Genomic DNA, 16,697 nt, shown 5'->3' on the forward strand with positions numbered 1-16,697 from the left:
GCACGGCCTTAAGTACCAAGAGCTACCGTAGCAAGCTAGAGAGTACTTATAGGCTAATGTGCCTGAGGGTTGCGAGCGCGTACCGTACCGTGTCACACGATGCACTCTGCGTCATCACCGGTATGGTGCCTATTGGTATCCTTATCATGGAAGACATAGAGTGCTTCGAAATGCGCGGCACAAGAGGCATACGCAGGACTGCCAGACTGGCCTCCATGGTCAAATGGCAGCGTGCGTGGGATAGTTCCACCAAGGGAGTGTGGACTCACAGGTTGATTCCGAGGTTAGATATCTGGGTCAATAGGCGCCATGGGGAACTAACATTCCACCTGACACAGGTCCTTTCGGGCCATGGTTGCTTTAGACAGTATCTACACCGTTTCGGTCATGCGGGTTCTCCCGAATGTCCAGTTTGTGCAGGTTTAGAGGAAACGGCGGAACACGTTTTGTTCGTGTGCCCGCGTTTCCGCACAATGCGTGACCGCATGTTAGCCACATGCGGTCGGGACACGACTCCGGACAATTTGGTCCAGAGGATGTGTGAAGACGAGTTTGGCTGGAATCCCGTTTCATCGGCTATCACCCACATCGTCTCGGAACTGCAAAGGAGGTGACGAGTGGACTCGAGGAGTGGCTAGTGCAGACGCTAAACAACAGGTGGTCCAAGGGTTCGCAGTCGGCTACGTAGGTCATACCGGTGCCCTACGGTCGAAATCGACCCTTACAGCGATTAAGTGGCCGCGGGGAGAACATCCTGGTAGCGCTGCTGTCGTGGCGCCGGCCTACTGGGTGGATACGAACCTCTGGTTGTTCGGGGCAGGTGGAGGCCCCTTCGTCAGCAATCCCAGCTGGTGCTAGCTGATAGGGCCTGAGCCTTCAGTAGGTCAAATTGCGAAGCCCGCAGTATCAGTTCTTGATACCTGCGGTGCAGCTGGGCGCGGGCGTAGTGGTCGACCCTGCCCGCTTTCAGCGGACAACGGGAGGTGAGGACCACCTGGGAAGCTGGCAAAGCGCCAGCATGCTACCTTGGTGGACCCCCCTAAGCGTGTCATCGATGTTCGTTGCTGCATGGCTACGCAGCTAACCTGGAGGATGCGATGTGCAATAGCCCCTCTCCGAAGCAATGCCTTCTTGGTGGTCCCGGAGAGACGAAGGGTTTGGCGGCAATGGAAATGGTTTAGTGGGTCGGGGGTGTAGTCCTGTTTACTGCTTGCATGTAGTAAATGGTCCCTAACCCCACACGGCGTCTGTTGAGCAGATTATCCCCCCATTGCTTAGAAGAAAAAAAAAAAAAAAAGTACCCGACGGTGCTCTCGGCTGCGTTGTTGATGGCTGCTTTTATGTTGCTCCAGCAGTCCTCAAGAGGGGCTTCGTCAAGCTCGCCCTCTTCCGGCAACGCTACCTTGAGATGCTGCGCGTATGCGGCGGCGACTTTCGGTTAGGCCAGTCGCGCTAGATTATATCGAGGCGGGCGTCGATACCGTACATCGTTGATGACGGATAGTTTTGGGCGCAGTTTCACCATCACTAGATAGTGATCAGAGTCAATGTTAGCGCCACGATAAGTTCTAACGTCGATTATATCGGAGAACTGCCGTCTATCGATCAAAACGTGGTCGATTCGTGATTCCGTCTGTTGAGGTGATCTCCAAGTGTATCGATATGGAAGGTTGTGATGGAAGTAGATGCTACAAATGGCCATATTCTTGGAGGCAGTGAAATCAATTAGTCGTAAGCCGTTTTCGTTCGTCAGCCGGTGGGCGCTGAACTGTCCAATAGTCGTTCTGGATTCTTCCTCCTGGTCAATTTGAGCGTTTAGATCTCCTATGATGATTTTGTCGTCGTGGCTTGGGCAGCTGTCGTACTCGCGTTCAAACTCCACGTAAAAAGCGCTTTTATCATCATCAGTGCTTCCGGAGTGAGGGATGAGCACGTTTATTATGCTGAAGTTGAAGAACCGGCCTTTGAGCCTCAACTTGCACATTCTTTTGATGATCGGCCACCACCCAATCACGCGCCTTTGCATCGTTATAAAAGCTTTTCCCAGCTCGTGTGTGTTGCAGCAGCTCTAGTAGATGGTATGGTTACCTCTTAACGTTCACACCATTGATCCCTTTCAACACACTTCCTGCAACGCTACGATGCCAAATCCGCTGTCTTTCAGTACATCGGAGAGTATGCGAGTACTTCCAATGAATTTGAGAGATTTGCAGTTACACGTACCGAGTTTCCAATCGCTAGTCCATTTCCGTCGCTGTGGTCTTTTCCGATTGTCCCGCTGACGTTCCTGTACTGATGTACTGATGGCTTGCAGAGTCTGACACCAACTCCTAACATGGAGTACAGACGCTCAAGGTTTGCAGAAGCAAAAGCAAACCATTCTTCCCTGTCAGCATACGACCAAAGTTCCCACCGGGTTGATTACCCGATCTTCCCTTAGGTTGCTCGTGCTCTGGGCAGTACCGCGAAAGAGTAGGTATAGAAGTTGCTGGGCAGGAAGAACCACACAAAAGGGTCTATTTTATTCCTGTAGATAGGCGAGGTACCAATGGTACGCCATTCCCAACATTTACCGTGTCAACTTCCTGTGATTTTCCTAATAAATCTCACGGTTCTGTTGATAAATCTCTGGATACTGCAGTGCATCTATAGGAGCCGCTGTAAATCCCAGAGCCCACGAAGAATTTCGCTCAAAACGCTCAGGATTTGGCTGTAAATCAGAATCTTAATAGTATTACCCAGAACCCCGTTTGAAAACGTTTAACTCCTTCAGAAAAATCCAAAATCTCAGGATCCGCTAAGAATCAACAGGGTTCCATAAAGGTTACTTATGCGCACGTTAGAAATCCTTATATATAGCTGCGATCCATCTGAGAATTCTCAACAGTATAATGGATGTTCTAAGACTTCTGCTTTAGGGGCCTTCCTTAGCAGAGTGGTTAGAGTCCACGGCTACAAAGCAAAGCCATACTGAAGGTGTCTGGGTTCAATTCCCGGCCGGTCCATGTTCTTTTCGTAATGGAAATTTTCCGACTTTCCTGGGCACAGAGTATAATAGTACCTGGCACACGATATACGCATGCAAAAAATGGCAATTTTGGCAAAGAAAGCTCTTAGTTAATTACTGCGGATGTGCTCTTAAAAACATTAAGCTGAGAAGCAGGCTCTGTCCCAGAGAGGACGTTAATGCCAAAAAGAAGAAGAATAAGAAGGATTCTGCTAGAGATCCCTCGATTCCTCAAAATAATGATTTCAATTCGAATTCTTTACTAAGAATGCTCGAGATTGTACTGAAAATCTTCAAGATTTTTCTGTAAATTTTCAGAATACCATTCTTAACCCTAATGACCTGCTATGGTTGAAGCATCTATAATTTAAAAAAAATCTTATCCCAGGAATCCAATAAGAAAAGAGTAACATATTTGGATATTTCGCTTAAAAATCCTAAGCATACTATTTAAGTTTGATCTAAACTAAATGCAATGTGATCCATGGTTTGAAAGCCCTCCTAAATGATCCAAAACACGCTACTATAAATTGCTGATGCGTGTGCACCGTAGCAATAAATACGGTTGCACTGCTGGCATGTGACACGTGCGTCTACTGTCTACATTATGCAATGCAAATTGGTTTGGTTTTATAATTTCCGGCTTTATTTGTCTAATTTAGTTCCTATGTAGGTCTTCTGCCAGCCGTTGCAGCGACATGATGCGTAATTGCTGAAGGTTGGTATTGGCTCATAACTGTCTTCACTTGTTTTGTCGCTTGTGATAGAGAATGTAGTAATACTACGTGTCAAGTAAATAGAATGTCAGGGAAAATGCCTAGACAAAAATTTGCATTTAAACAATCAATAATTTTTCGAATGCATAAGTTTCGTGCAGAAATTTATGCATCTCTCCAGGACACAGAAGCATACCAAGCTAAATACGGCAGTGTTGCCAGTTATCACAAGTTTACACAATTATTACAACCAAGGTTTGCAAATTCGCCTGCGTCTCAACAGAGCAAAACAAAAAGTCAATCCTTCCTCTGCAGGCAACACCTTGCTCTCATTAGCATACGTTCCTACCGACCGATTTTCCCATTCAGCCCAAACAACCATATCCTCTGCGTGATGCTCTCGCTTATGCCTTGAATAATTTATCACTATTGAATTCAATTTCTGGAAACCAACTTTAAATTGGCATAAGTTGCACTCTTCGTTCTTGCCGCCCGGATGATCTATCCAGACGAGGCGGCGTACGTACACCAAGTATCTTGCTCTTCATTTCGTAACGAAACAAAAGCTCAAGTGCATTGTCTACTTACATACAGTTACAACATACAACATTGGTATGTACCATTTGCTGACAATAGCGACAAATGCACCGAGAAGCCGTCTCCTGGAACTGAACACGAATGGATCTTTCTGGTTCAGTTGATTCGAAGCTACAGCAGGCAGTATTGAAGATTAGTAGCGCGTGCCCTTTGTTTCTGGATGTCGTGTTCCTCAAATGTACCAGACTGGCTGTCGGTTTTAATTATTGGCTGGAACAAGATCAAGTACAGCAGGATGTTTTGATTGAGGTGATATAACTAGATGACGTGTGGTCGACTCAATGTCGGAATGCGGAATGATGGTCCCTACCATGGTGAAGGAAAACTACTGGAGTTTTCAAGATCATTCTATAGTGGCACAAATAGATACCGCGAAGCAAACAAATTGATTATATCTGTCAAAAATCCTTCCTCAGATGCCAAATCCGGCTCTCTCAAGGATGGAAATCTAGTGATCATGATAAAACAAATGATGCATCATGGTTGTTCTTTGTCTTGCGATCATAGCAACAACGATAAACCCTTAGTCGTCCAGCCATCATAACAAACTTCGCTCCGCGAAAAATGAATCGCTCGGCATGTGTGCTAACGATCAATTGTTCGCAAACCGAATTCATAAATTTTGGAAGATTTTCACGCTTTCACTCTGCGATATGACTTCTAGCATACCATTTTTGATCCTAAAGTCAATCGTGCATGGAATGTGAGAAAGTTTATCCGTGAATTTTAAATTGATTCGCATTAATCGCAACTTGTTACAATATCCGACAAACCCTTTGTCCTACGACAAACAGTTTATCGGATGCTCGATATATCTATGATTAGCGCGCGTGGTGAGGTGTTGAAATCATGTTGCTGCAAGAGTGATGGCCCTCTTGGACCGTTCAAATACCGTGTTGTTTGTCGTTAGAGCTGATTTTTTTCCATCCTTGGGCTCTCTACATAAAACTTTCCAACGCAATGCTGGATTACAAACATGAAAGTCACTTTGCCGTTGTCATTGGAGGAATTTAAACGAATTGGACTGCTTATTTTAAAAATATACGCAGTTTCACATCGTATAAGTGGCAAACTCTCCAAAGGAGAAAAGCCAATTAAATAAAGACAATTACTATCCATCATTGATCTGGTTGATGTTGTCCCAGAGAAGCTGTCTTTTGCATGATTTCTGTATCTCTACCAGTGCTGTTAAATATCAAAATTTTGGAAAAATTCAAATGCTTATAGCACCCTCACATGCGAAATGTTTTATTCGCAAATATTGCCAACCGATAGTTATTCGGAAAAGGTCACCGGGAAAAATATTTCCCGATGACTTTTTCCACGAGGAACGACGATATTGGCAATATTCAGTTGTCAAAGTCACGTGATATTCATGACATTTAACAGCCCTGATCTCTACACACTTAGAATGAAACACGGAATTCTGTAAAATAAATCACAGAATTCGAACTGTGAAAAATTACTCAACAAGTTTTTTTGTGAAACAGAAATGAATTTAACATAACTTTCAAACAGTTTATGGACAAATAGTCAAAAGAAAAACGTTGAAAGGACAATACGGCGAAAGGACGAAAGATCAAAAAGCAAAACGTCGATTATGATTCTCTCCGTGGTAATTTTTTCATTGTATGAAAATAGATTTTCGACCCTATGTCCGTTTTAACATTTTGTATTTCTGTCCTTTGATCTTCTGTCAGAAATTCTCTGGTGTTTAGTATGTTTTTAGAAACATCAGTAAAAACAATTGAAATTGCAGTGAACCCTAAAATCGTGCTGTTTTCCACAGGCAAAAATGTTACAATTCCCATCGATGATTCCATACAATTGCCATTCATTTGTTCGATGCTAACAATATTAACTCCGTTAAATTGCAGCTTCAATAGAGGTATGCCTCATAAACCAACCCGTCACCTACATGTTTGAACCCAATAATTAAAATTATTAGATCCGCTGCGCTCTGCCATCTGCCCCTGTTTCGAGCTTTGTATCATCAGCGAGATCATACCCGCTGTCTCGTGTCATTCTGGATAGCATCTATGGCTACATGTGTCCAAACATCATCTTCCCGTGTGGGATCTTTGCCTGAATGTGCTGCTGCTGCTCTCGTTATAACTGCGAGTGTGCTGTCTGCTACCGTAAAGGGGGGTAATATTTATCAACGGGGTAATGTTGGCCGCATTGTTCTCCTTGTGAGCAGAGTTGCTTGAAATTTGCTGATTTGTACAGGCCGACTGCGATACAATTCGGATCATTCCATATCACATCAACATCATGCTGTCTACTCCATCACCAGTGGATTGGATATCACTGATGGGTAAAGATTACTCTTATATTAAGCAAATGAAATGGCAATTTATCCGTTTGAAATTCTTAATAGTGCTGCAGATGGATTGAAACTGTGTATTGGTCACTGAAAAACATTAATAGCGTGGATAATAATCACGTGATCACTCATTCTGCAGTGATTATGATCTAGAGGGCGGTATCGTTTCACTGCTGTTGGTTGTCAAATCAAAATGATATTGACAGCACGAGAGTGATATTGATAGTTTTACTCCATCAGCCATCAGTTGATCTGACTGATATTGTGCAACTCTGCTTGTGAGAAGCAACATTTTTATTGAAACTAAACAATGCTTGAATGGTGTTTCACTTTCCTTTATTTGTGAGAATATTCTAATTAAGGTTATTTTTGCGTTAAGTGAGTTACTCGCGAAATTTTTTCAACTGTTCAAAACTATGATTCACATGATTGTGGATGACACTTTCGAAGATTCATGACTCACATGAGTCATGCAAATGATAGAGGATAGGAAAATGCTACTGAATTACTAAAATTAGCATAGCTAGAAACAATTTCACCGTCAACATTTTCATAAGCATGTTGAATTCAGCTAAATAAACCTTTTTCTCGAGTTTCTGGTTTCAATATGGTCTCAGAGTACTTTGAAGAGCTACATTTTTATCACGTATAAAAGCTTTAAAATATCTTGCAAAATAGTTTTCTTGAGTAATTTTCTTGAAAATAGTACGTTATCTGTGTCCGGATCATATTGACTAAAAAAATCCTATTTCTATAACTTCATGAAATCAATACAGTTTTTTTTGATTTTTCAGATGTTTTGGAAAAGAAATGGAGTTCTCTTTTTATAAAACAAATAAGAAAACTAAATTGGAACAGGGTGTGGCGTAGTGAGGAGTTTTTATAAAAAATAAAGTAAAAAAAAACAACGAAATCTTAAGGTTTTGGACGCTTTTATTCTAATGCATAGGGACAATGGAAATTCGCGATTTCGCGGAAGCCGCGGATTCCGCGAAATTTAGCCTTTGTCGTGAAATTTGAGAATTCCCGTGAAATGCCGCGTGTGAATCACAGTGAATTCCAGTTTTTTGCTAATAAAAATAATTTATTTATCTTGAAATCGAAGTTCTATCAAATTTTAAGTTCTAATTTGGATGTCTTTCTGGTTGACTACTTTTGTTTTAAATTTTGTATTATGTCTCTGATATTAAACTTATCATCTTAATTTGTAAAATAAAGAAAATGAAATTCCAAGAAATTTGCACATATAAAGACTATTTTCACTAAAAATGTGTATTTTTGGGTCAAATACGGCCAAAAGTATGGGACCGCGACAAAACCGCGAAATTTTGAATTAATCGCCTTGGTCAGACGCGAAATTTCCAAAATTTTGCCGCGAATTTTCATTGTCCCTACTAATACCGTTTTGTCTCAAATTCCGAACAGACTCATATTCCGAACGCTCGGTTTTTGTATGACGATTTGGTTGAAATGTTTCGTTGAAATATGTCACCAAATAACAAGGAAATGGCAGTCAATTGCAATTTAATTTTATCGTCTCCAATTTAATTTATTCCACGGGAGTAGAGATGATTCTCAAATTTGAGACCAGTAGAACAAGCTCAGATATATTTATTTGCGAAATTATTCATTTAAATACGATTTATTCGTGCTGTTCGGAATTTGAATCAAGGTGTTCGGAACATGAGACAGAATGAACACAGTGCTCGGCATTTGAATCAAAATGTTGTTCCATACTTTTAAGTAAAAACAATACTTAAACTAATAAAATCAACATTATTATTGGTACACCCAACAGCTAACAGTTAGACTTTGCGAAGAAATGAAAACTTATACAAATATCAGCTAATTTATGCCAATCAGATGCATTTGAAGTCTCTGTTGGCCTTAAGTATTCGGAATATCAGTCAAAACGGTACATATTCTTATAAAATCATGCATTCTTCAGTAGAACTTGAAGAGTGCCGCTGTAACACGCATATAATAGTTGGGAATTTCACACCAGAAAGTGTTACGTTATTGATCTATAAAAGATGTTTTTGGAGCCTTTATGTTATGCAGATTATGAATGATATCTTAAGAGTTATTCATTGAATTACGAGCTGCATGTCTGCTAATTTCAATTAACAGTCACTGGGAGGCGCTGGTGTGCTTCAAAATATTTTCAGGTTTTAGTAAGCAGACAAAAGTGTTCTACAAAGTTGTTTAATTAAAAAAAAAAAGACATCGACACGTTAATGCTTCCAGAGGACGGTTATGTCCTTTGAAGGAAGCAGTGTGGTCAGACAATGGACTAGCATGCAACGCCCAGTAGCACAGTCGAAATACGTTCCTGACGAAAAGATTTCCGGAATGAAACGGATCGAACCCACACTCTTTGGATCAATGCTACCAAATGCTTGATAACACAAACTGCACGGCCTCGAAGCCCACTAAGTTCAAAGTACTAAATTTTTGTTCAAAGACCACACATCCCAAGTAACTAATGAGCATTTCAAATAGCATTCATCCAGCATTATATGCGTCAGCACGGCAATGCATTAATTGCTCTTTGAACCTATAGCTGCCTTTAGTACTTCGCCAAAGCAGGTTTGGCGAAATAACGGGCTGCTGTAATGCTACCGCTTAAGAAACGTTGTATATTACTGTCAAAAAAGAGTAATGCCATCCGTGAAGAGTAAAACAAAATAAAAAATACTGTTCATCTCCATTGTCTTTCTCCTTTTTCGTTCTGTCGCCGTTGCTTTTTGTTAATGTGGTGCAGTTTTTTTGTTGACTTTACTGAATGAAATTGTGCAAATGATTTTATTTCCCCGTAGGGTTTCAGTGTTTGAATCAGCTGATACCTTTTTGTGGAACCGTCATGCATTAAAGAGTTTAATGAACGAAAAGTAATTACTTGCTAGTTTACGCAATGGCCATAATGTTTGTTTTTGATATATCTTCTGCTATTTCATCAGATAGCAGCCATCGCACACATGAGAGAGAAGTAACACTTTTGTAATTAATAACGTGCAACCTGTACTCTTCTTTCTTAAAATTTATACAGCAACAAACAAGCATTTCAGCTGCTCGGAACTGCAAACATCCCTTGCAGTGAAAATGCTGAGTGATTTTAGACAGCAGTGGTTCTGCTGATTTAAGAGAGCTAAGCAACCAAACTGCTCAGATAAAACATAAAGCAGATCAAGTGCTATAAGCAGGACTGGGAATGGTAATAGTAGTAGGCCTGAATTTCGCGAAAATCACGTGGCTCTCTCACTACAGTTGTTTGAAATCGTGAATCTCGTCAAGTAGCCTATGTTGGGTACATGAATTTTCTAAGTCAGTAGTGTCATTGAAGGCTGTAAATGCGGGAAATGCAGCGGGAAATTGAACATTTTTCTACAGTAGTTTTGGGTTGCCCTCATCAACGAGTGTTTTGTTTTTTTCAAGGCATTTTTCCCACAGCAGCGATAGGCGCGAGTTTCACTGGCCTCGTTGACTGTGATTTGCTACGCTTGCCTGCTATAGTGTGAATCTCAAAACTTTTCCCAATTCTGGCTATAGGGTAGATGTACCAATAGTGGAGGTACTAAGCGTGATTGAACTTCATTTAACCGCCTTAATTCAAGAAGCGCAATTAATGCACATGTTGATGTTGTAACGGGAAGTAACGACCATTGACTTAATGAGAAAAATGATTTCATCGTAGTAATCCACGGCATGTCAGTGAAAAATAATACCTCCACTATTGGTACACTGTTCCTTTAGTTGCGGTATATTTTTAATTTGTGTTCCTATAGTTGCGGTATCCGTTGTTTTCTTATGGGATCCTCCACTATAGGAACACTTTACCGCAACTATTGGTACAAGCAAGAACAGTTTTAGCAAATTTAGTGGTTTTTCATCAGTTTTCAAGCAATTTGGACGCTCTTTTCAACAATTCCGTGTATCAACAAGCCAATACGTCGATTGGTAGTGTCGGTTCTGTGGCTAATGCAATAAATTAGTGAAAAGGGCACTACCGCAACTATAGGAACACCCACAACTAAGGGAACACTTACCCTAAGCATTCTGCTGGGCAGCTTATTCAAATGCTTATCGTTTACCTGGGATTGCTTGTTAATTTGGTTCGATATATTACCACCGCAAGGCACTAGTGAGCATTAAAAATTTGGAACTCATATTTAAGACTGCAGATAAGATAGCCAGCTGGTGTTCTCGATAAAGTTACAAGCAAGGCATACCGAAGACAGGTACAGCAATCTAAGCAGTCAGTGGATGCGAGGATCCGTGGACAGCAAGGGGAGGAAAATGGCAGCTGGCGAGTCGACGAGCTGGCGAGTTTGTTGATGCAATTCTTCCCACCGATGGTTGCTATCGTTCCCATAGTGTTTATTATTACGGTTTGAAATATGAAAAGGTATAGAAAATTTTTGGACACAAACGACAGTTTGAGGGTACAGGTACAAAATAAATGTGTTTCTTAAATAAGTTTAAAACATAATTTCAGTTGTTCCGTTTCAGGATGCCGTTATTTATCAATGAGATTAAATATTGGAAACCAATTAAATTGCCCATGTTAAAGTGAAAACAGATGGTTTGTGTAGCGTAGCTCAAGATTGCTCTGCCTCCATTTTTGTCTTGATAAGGTCAGTTTCAGCTGTGGATGATATTATGTATAGCAGAAAAATAACTGGATTTGTTAATTTCAGACTCTTCTTTACAGCGTTCATTTCAAAGATGGGAATTGAATCAAACGAAGCTTTTGCTATCATGGAGGATTGTGTTATTTCTACGATATTCAAGAGAAATAAACTAGAAGATTCTGGGATTATGTTCATTACATATTCTTCAAAGGCAAGAAGTTGATAAAAGTTCCTTCATCCTTCTATGATATTTTTCGCGGTAGAATCGACAAAAGTACAGCTATAAAACCATTTATTTCCATTTAAATCGCATGCGTCTTTTCACAATGTAATTCTCAAATTATCACCGTCACCTACAATTTTCCTTTGTTTTTACGGGTAAACTGGTTCAATCCCATTTCGGGGTTTCTTTGGATAAATTTCGTCACCGGTTAACATAAAGTTTTACACTTGGTTGTTGAATGACGTTTTCGAAACGAAATAAAAATTGAGGGGAAAAGGTTGCTAGAATCTCAAGGCTTGCTAACCTGATGGAGCAACATAAACTCGCCAACTGTCAGATTGTTTCCCAAAATGGCGGATTGTGCTAAATGACACATTCAATTACCTCCCTTATAGATACCTTGGTTACAAGTTAGACCAAAACGACTCTCAGCATATCTCATTAGTTCAAAATACTGCCACTAGGAGGCGTAAATGAGCATCAAGTATTTCAATCTCATATACCACAGCATTGAGTTCAGTTAGAAAAGTTGTGACATTTTCGAAGCTGTTCTTTAGTTTGACACGAATTCATAAATGGCTTCTCCGTACTTTGATACTACCAGAATGTTGAGAACTAAACAATGTTGGACCTTTCTTCAAAATAAAAAAAAACCTCCCCTCGCTTTGAAGCTTGGATTTATTTTACTTTTCTTTAGTAAAAATTACTTAAATAAGAGAGACAATAAAAAAAGGAAGATTAATTATACAAAGAATAAGGATAAGAATGATAAGAATAATGAAACGTATTCCATCCAGAATGAGTAGAAAAAAAATCAAACCGTGCCCGATAACCTTCGATTTGGATTGAATTTTGCACATGTTTTAGTATGGTAAAATAAGTGTTTTCCATAGAAAATTTGATCATTTTGACTCAAGAATAACTTTTGAAAATGGCGTATATTTTTGTGCATGCAATTTATTTGCAAAAATCTTACTCCAAAACTGTTGATTTTAGAGAAAAATGTTCTATGAAGATGTTTTAATGAACTATTTGGACTACAAGAAAAAATAATGTGAAAAAATATTTTCTTTTTTTAAGGAAAATTTAAAAATGAAATTTAATTTTAAATTACACAAAAAATATAAACATTTTTAATATTTTATTTATATTTTTACCATTAAATCTTGATAGGAAACAGATGTGTGGTATATAGTTATATGATGGAGTAGTTTTATTAAAAACAATTTTCTTAGAACAATTTATGATAGATTTTCAAAATTTTGATTTTTTGTGAAAATAAATACGTCTTGATGAGACAATCAGAATCTTGAAATCATTCTTAACAATAATGATTACCGTAATCCGGGGTAAAATTGATCGGAATGGCTTATCTTGTCCAGATAAACATTTATTGATAAAACATTTTCGAATCATGAATGGTGCATCTCTTTCTTATATTCATGAGCTTATAAAAATTAAGGTTTTTGCCAAAATTGCGTTTAGTTCATGCGTAAATTTTTCAACTTTTTTAAACGGACACTACCAAAAATTCATGTCTCGTCATGAGTTTTGGAGGTGATGTGATCAAGAAAAATGCGGTTGTTACTAAATATGCCATTGCTGAAAATGAATCCGTTGTCAAATCTTTTATAATTCATTCAATCAGGCAACATTAACTTATTACTATTAAGACTGTTAAATTTCCTTAGGAAATTGCCTACTTTTAGGCGTATTCCACGGTTCAAGGTTTTTTGATTTTAAAAAGTTAATAACTAATAATAACTCAAAAAGTAAATGACTTGTAAGAGTTTGGTCTTCATTTTCGGCTTCTGGGGCTATGCTTTTAGTAAGTAACGACATTATCAATATTACCGAACGTTGTTTATTTGGGTGATCAATGTTACCCCATATCAGCTGAATGGAAAAATCACTTAAAACATTTATTAAAACATGCTCAAATCTTCCGAAAAGCAAAATGAAGTATATAGTTAGGAACGGTGGGTGCCAGTACTTGTTTTAATCATATAAAACTTGTAACATTTATATTGTGAAATAAAAATTTGAGAAATACTTAAAAAAAAAGATCAATGTTACCCCGGATTACGGTACCATGATCACTTTTCTAGAAGTAGCCATTTTCGAGTTATATTAAGTTTGACGCAAAAATTGTTTAATCAAATAATAAAATACGCCTTTTTATTAGTTATTCGCGATTATGGCCTATACTCTTGAATGATGAAGAAATAACTAAATGAAAATGTCCCATTTTTTTATTTAAACAATATATTTTTGCATTAAACTTGATATAATTAAAAAATGGCTACTTTTGGAGAACTGATCATTATAATCATTATGGTTTAAAATGATTGCAAAATTCTCATTGTATCATCAGAACGTATTTATTTTGACAAAAAATCATTTTTTTCCAATCGATCAAAAGTTGTTCTCCGAAAAACTTTTTTATTAAAAATTTCTCCATCATGAAACTTTGTCCCATCATCTGTTTCCTATCAAGATTCTATGGTTAAAATAAAAAAAGGTAAAATGAAATTTTTGTGTAATTTAAAATTTATATTTTAGTTTTGATTTTTTCATGAAAAAATTAAATATTTTTTGAGTGTATATTTTTTTATTGTAGTCCAAATTGTTCGCTACATAGAACATTTTTTTTCTCAAGTCAACAGTTTTGGGGTTAGATTTTTTTTAAATATATTGCATGCAAAAACTTATAGGCCATTTTTAAAAGTTATCCTTGAATCAAAATGATTGATTTTTCTATGGAAAACACATTCTACCATAACGAAAACATGTGCAAAAATTACTGCAAATCGCAGATGGCCGGGTTCTGTGACTGATAGATTTGACATGGAATTCGTCATAAGAAGAAGAAAAAGTTGGCCCAAGGCGCAGATAACATTACTTTGCTTTAGTCCAGAAAAAAGGATGACGAATTACAACAAAGAATGCTGATGAGCTTCTCCATTTTATATTCTTCTGCAAGGGCCACGATTTTAGTAACGTAACGATAATGGTAATTTGAATATTACCCACCGAACATTGTTTGCATGAGTGATCAATATCAATCCTGATCAGAGAGCAAAACAGAATTATAATAACTGGTGAGCAATTCTCGCTGAAACTGTTGGTTTCCCGGAACAGGATTCAGTGGATTACGCGACCGGTAGGGGAAAATCTCGGAATAATATAAAAGCAGGCGGTACTCTCGAATGGCGTTTCAGTAGAATATCAACAATCAAAGTATATCATACTGAACGGTATACCACACAATGTGGTTTATGCTTTGGTATAGCAGATGCCCTGCCCGGTGTAGAGGGATGACAAGTTGTACTCTTAACAGAAACCAGGCCGTCATAGGCACACATCGTTAGAATTCCAATTTTATGCCACTGATCGCTAGTAGGAAGACTTACGGCATCGGCACCATTCGACTATTATCGACAACCAAATTAAAAACGCCAAGAACACAGTATTTTTCTATCAAAACACACCAATGAAAACATTCAGATGATTCTTTGTATTGTTTGCTTCCCGCTGACGAGATTTCCAAGACTAAACAAACAATTTCGCCGGAGATACCATCAGTTCAACACCGCTAGCGCATGACGGCTCACCATGTAGCATGTCCGAAAGAACTTGAAACTATTGAGAACCAGAGCAACAGGTCCAAAGCCCAGATAAAGGTGGATGGTTGTGACGGCTATGACCGTGGTCATCATGTAAAGAACAAGCGGTAAACAGTGTGTAAATACGCTGACGAACCGCCGAGAACCGGAGAACGCGGATTCCGACATTCCCCATCGCTAACACTTCATTCAAGTACCACATCTACTACAGCGGTGGTGACAGAGCGGAACGTGGAGTTGGCTTCATAGTGATTGGGAATCAGATGAGACGAATTATTCGGTGGAAACCGGTAAGCGACCGATTCTGTGTGTTGAGAATGAAGGGCAAGTTCTTCAACTGCAGCCTGATCAGCATATATGCGCCAACGAACGATAAGCCCGATGACATGAAGGATGAATTGTTTGAGAGCCTGGATAAGGCCTACGGAGAGTGCCCAAAACAAGACGTCATGATAGTCATCGGCGACGCAAATGCGCAGATCGGGAAAGAAGTTTTCTTCCGACCCGTCATTGGAACGGAAAGCCTTTATTTCGTTACCAATGATAATGGCCTGCGGCTAGTAACCTTCGCTGCTGCTAGAGGGATGGCAATCAGCAGTACTTACTTCGCACGAAAGAATATCCGCAAACATACCTGGCATCACCCGAGTGGCAATGCTTGCTCCCAAATAGACCACGTGCTGGTTGATGGCGACATTTCTTAGATGTCATAGATGTCAGGACCTTCCGAGGCCCTAATATCGACTCGGATCATTATCTCGTAGTAGCTAAAATTCGGGCGCGGTTATCCAGCTTCACGAGTTCCACAACAAACAGAACGCTGCGCTTCAATATACAACGCTTGTCGACTGATGGGGTGGATGCGCAGTTCTGTCAGCAACTAGACGAGCAGTTGGGAAGAATCAACGTTGCTAGAGACGTCGACAACCTGTGGGGCCCTATCCACGAAGCCGTGACAACAATGGCGCGGGAAGTGATCGGCACGGGTCAACGACGAAGACGAAACGACTGGTTCGATGAAGAGTGACAGACATGAGGAAGCCGTATGCTTGTAGCCTATACCCGACAAAACAGATAGCGGTGCAGGGCAGCGAGAGCCGAAGAAAAGCGAATCCACCGCAGAAAGAAAAGGCAGCACGAAAAAAGTGTGGTAGCTGACGCTCAAGAAAGCATGAACCGGAATGATATGCGAAGATTCTATGCAACGGTCGATGGTGCGCGGCACAATACCGTACCAGTGCCCGCTATGTGCAATGATCGAGAAGGGAATTTGCTGACCGATAAATCGGCGGTGGCTGCCAGGTGGACAGGTGAAAATGGAAATGTAGCGAGGAACAGGATGAACATAGATGACGACGATCATGCTGTGGACCCACCGACCATAGGAGAGGTTGAAAAGGCTATCAGCGAGCTGTAAGAATTGTAAGGCTGCTGGGAAAAGACGAGATTCCGGTCGAGCTTCTCAAGCACGGAAGCGAGCAGCTTTACCAGTCGATCCACCGAGTACTTCTGAAGGTATGAAAGGACGGAGAATTGCCCACCGGCTGGTTGGATGGCCTCATCCGCCCTAT

The sequence above is a fragment of the Aedes aegypti genome, chromosome 2 (assembly GCF_002204515.2).
Source record: "Aedes aegypti strain LVP_AGWG chromosome 2, AaegL5.0 Primary Assembly, whole genome shotgun sequence".
In the NCBI taxonomy this organism is placed as follows: domain Eukaryota; kingdom Metazoa; phylum Arthropoda; class Insecta; order Diptera; family Culicidae; genus Aedes; species Aedes aegypti.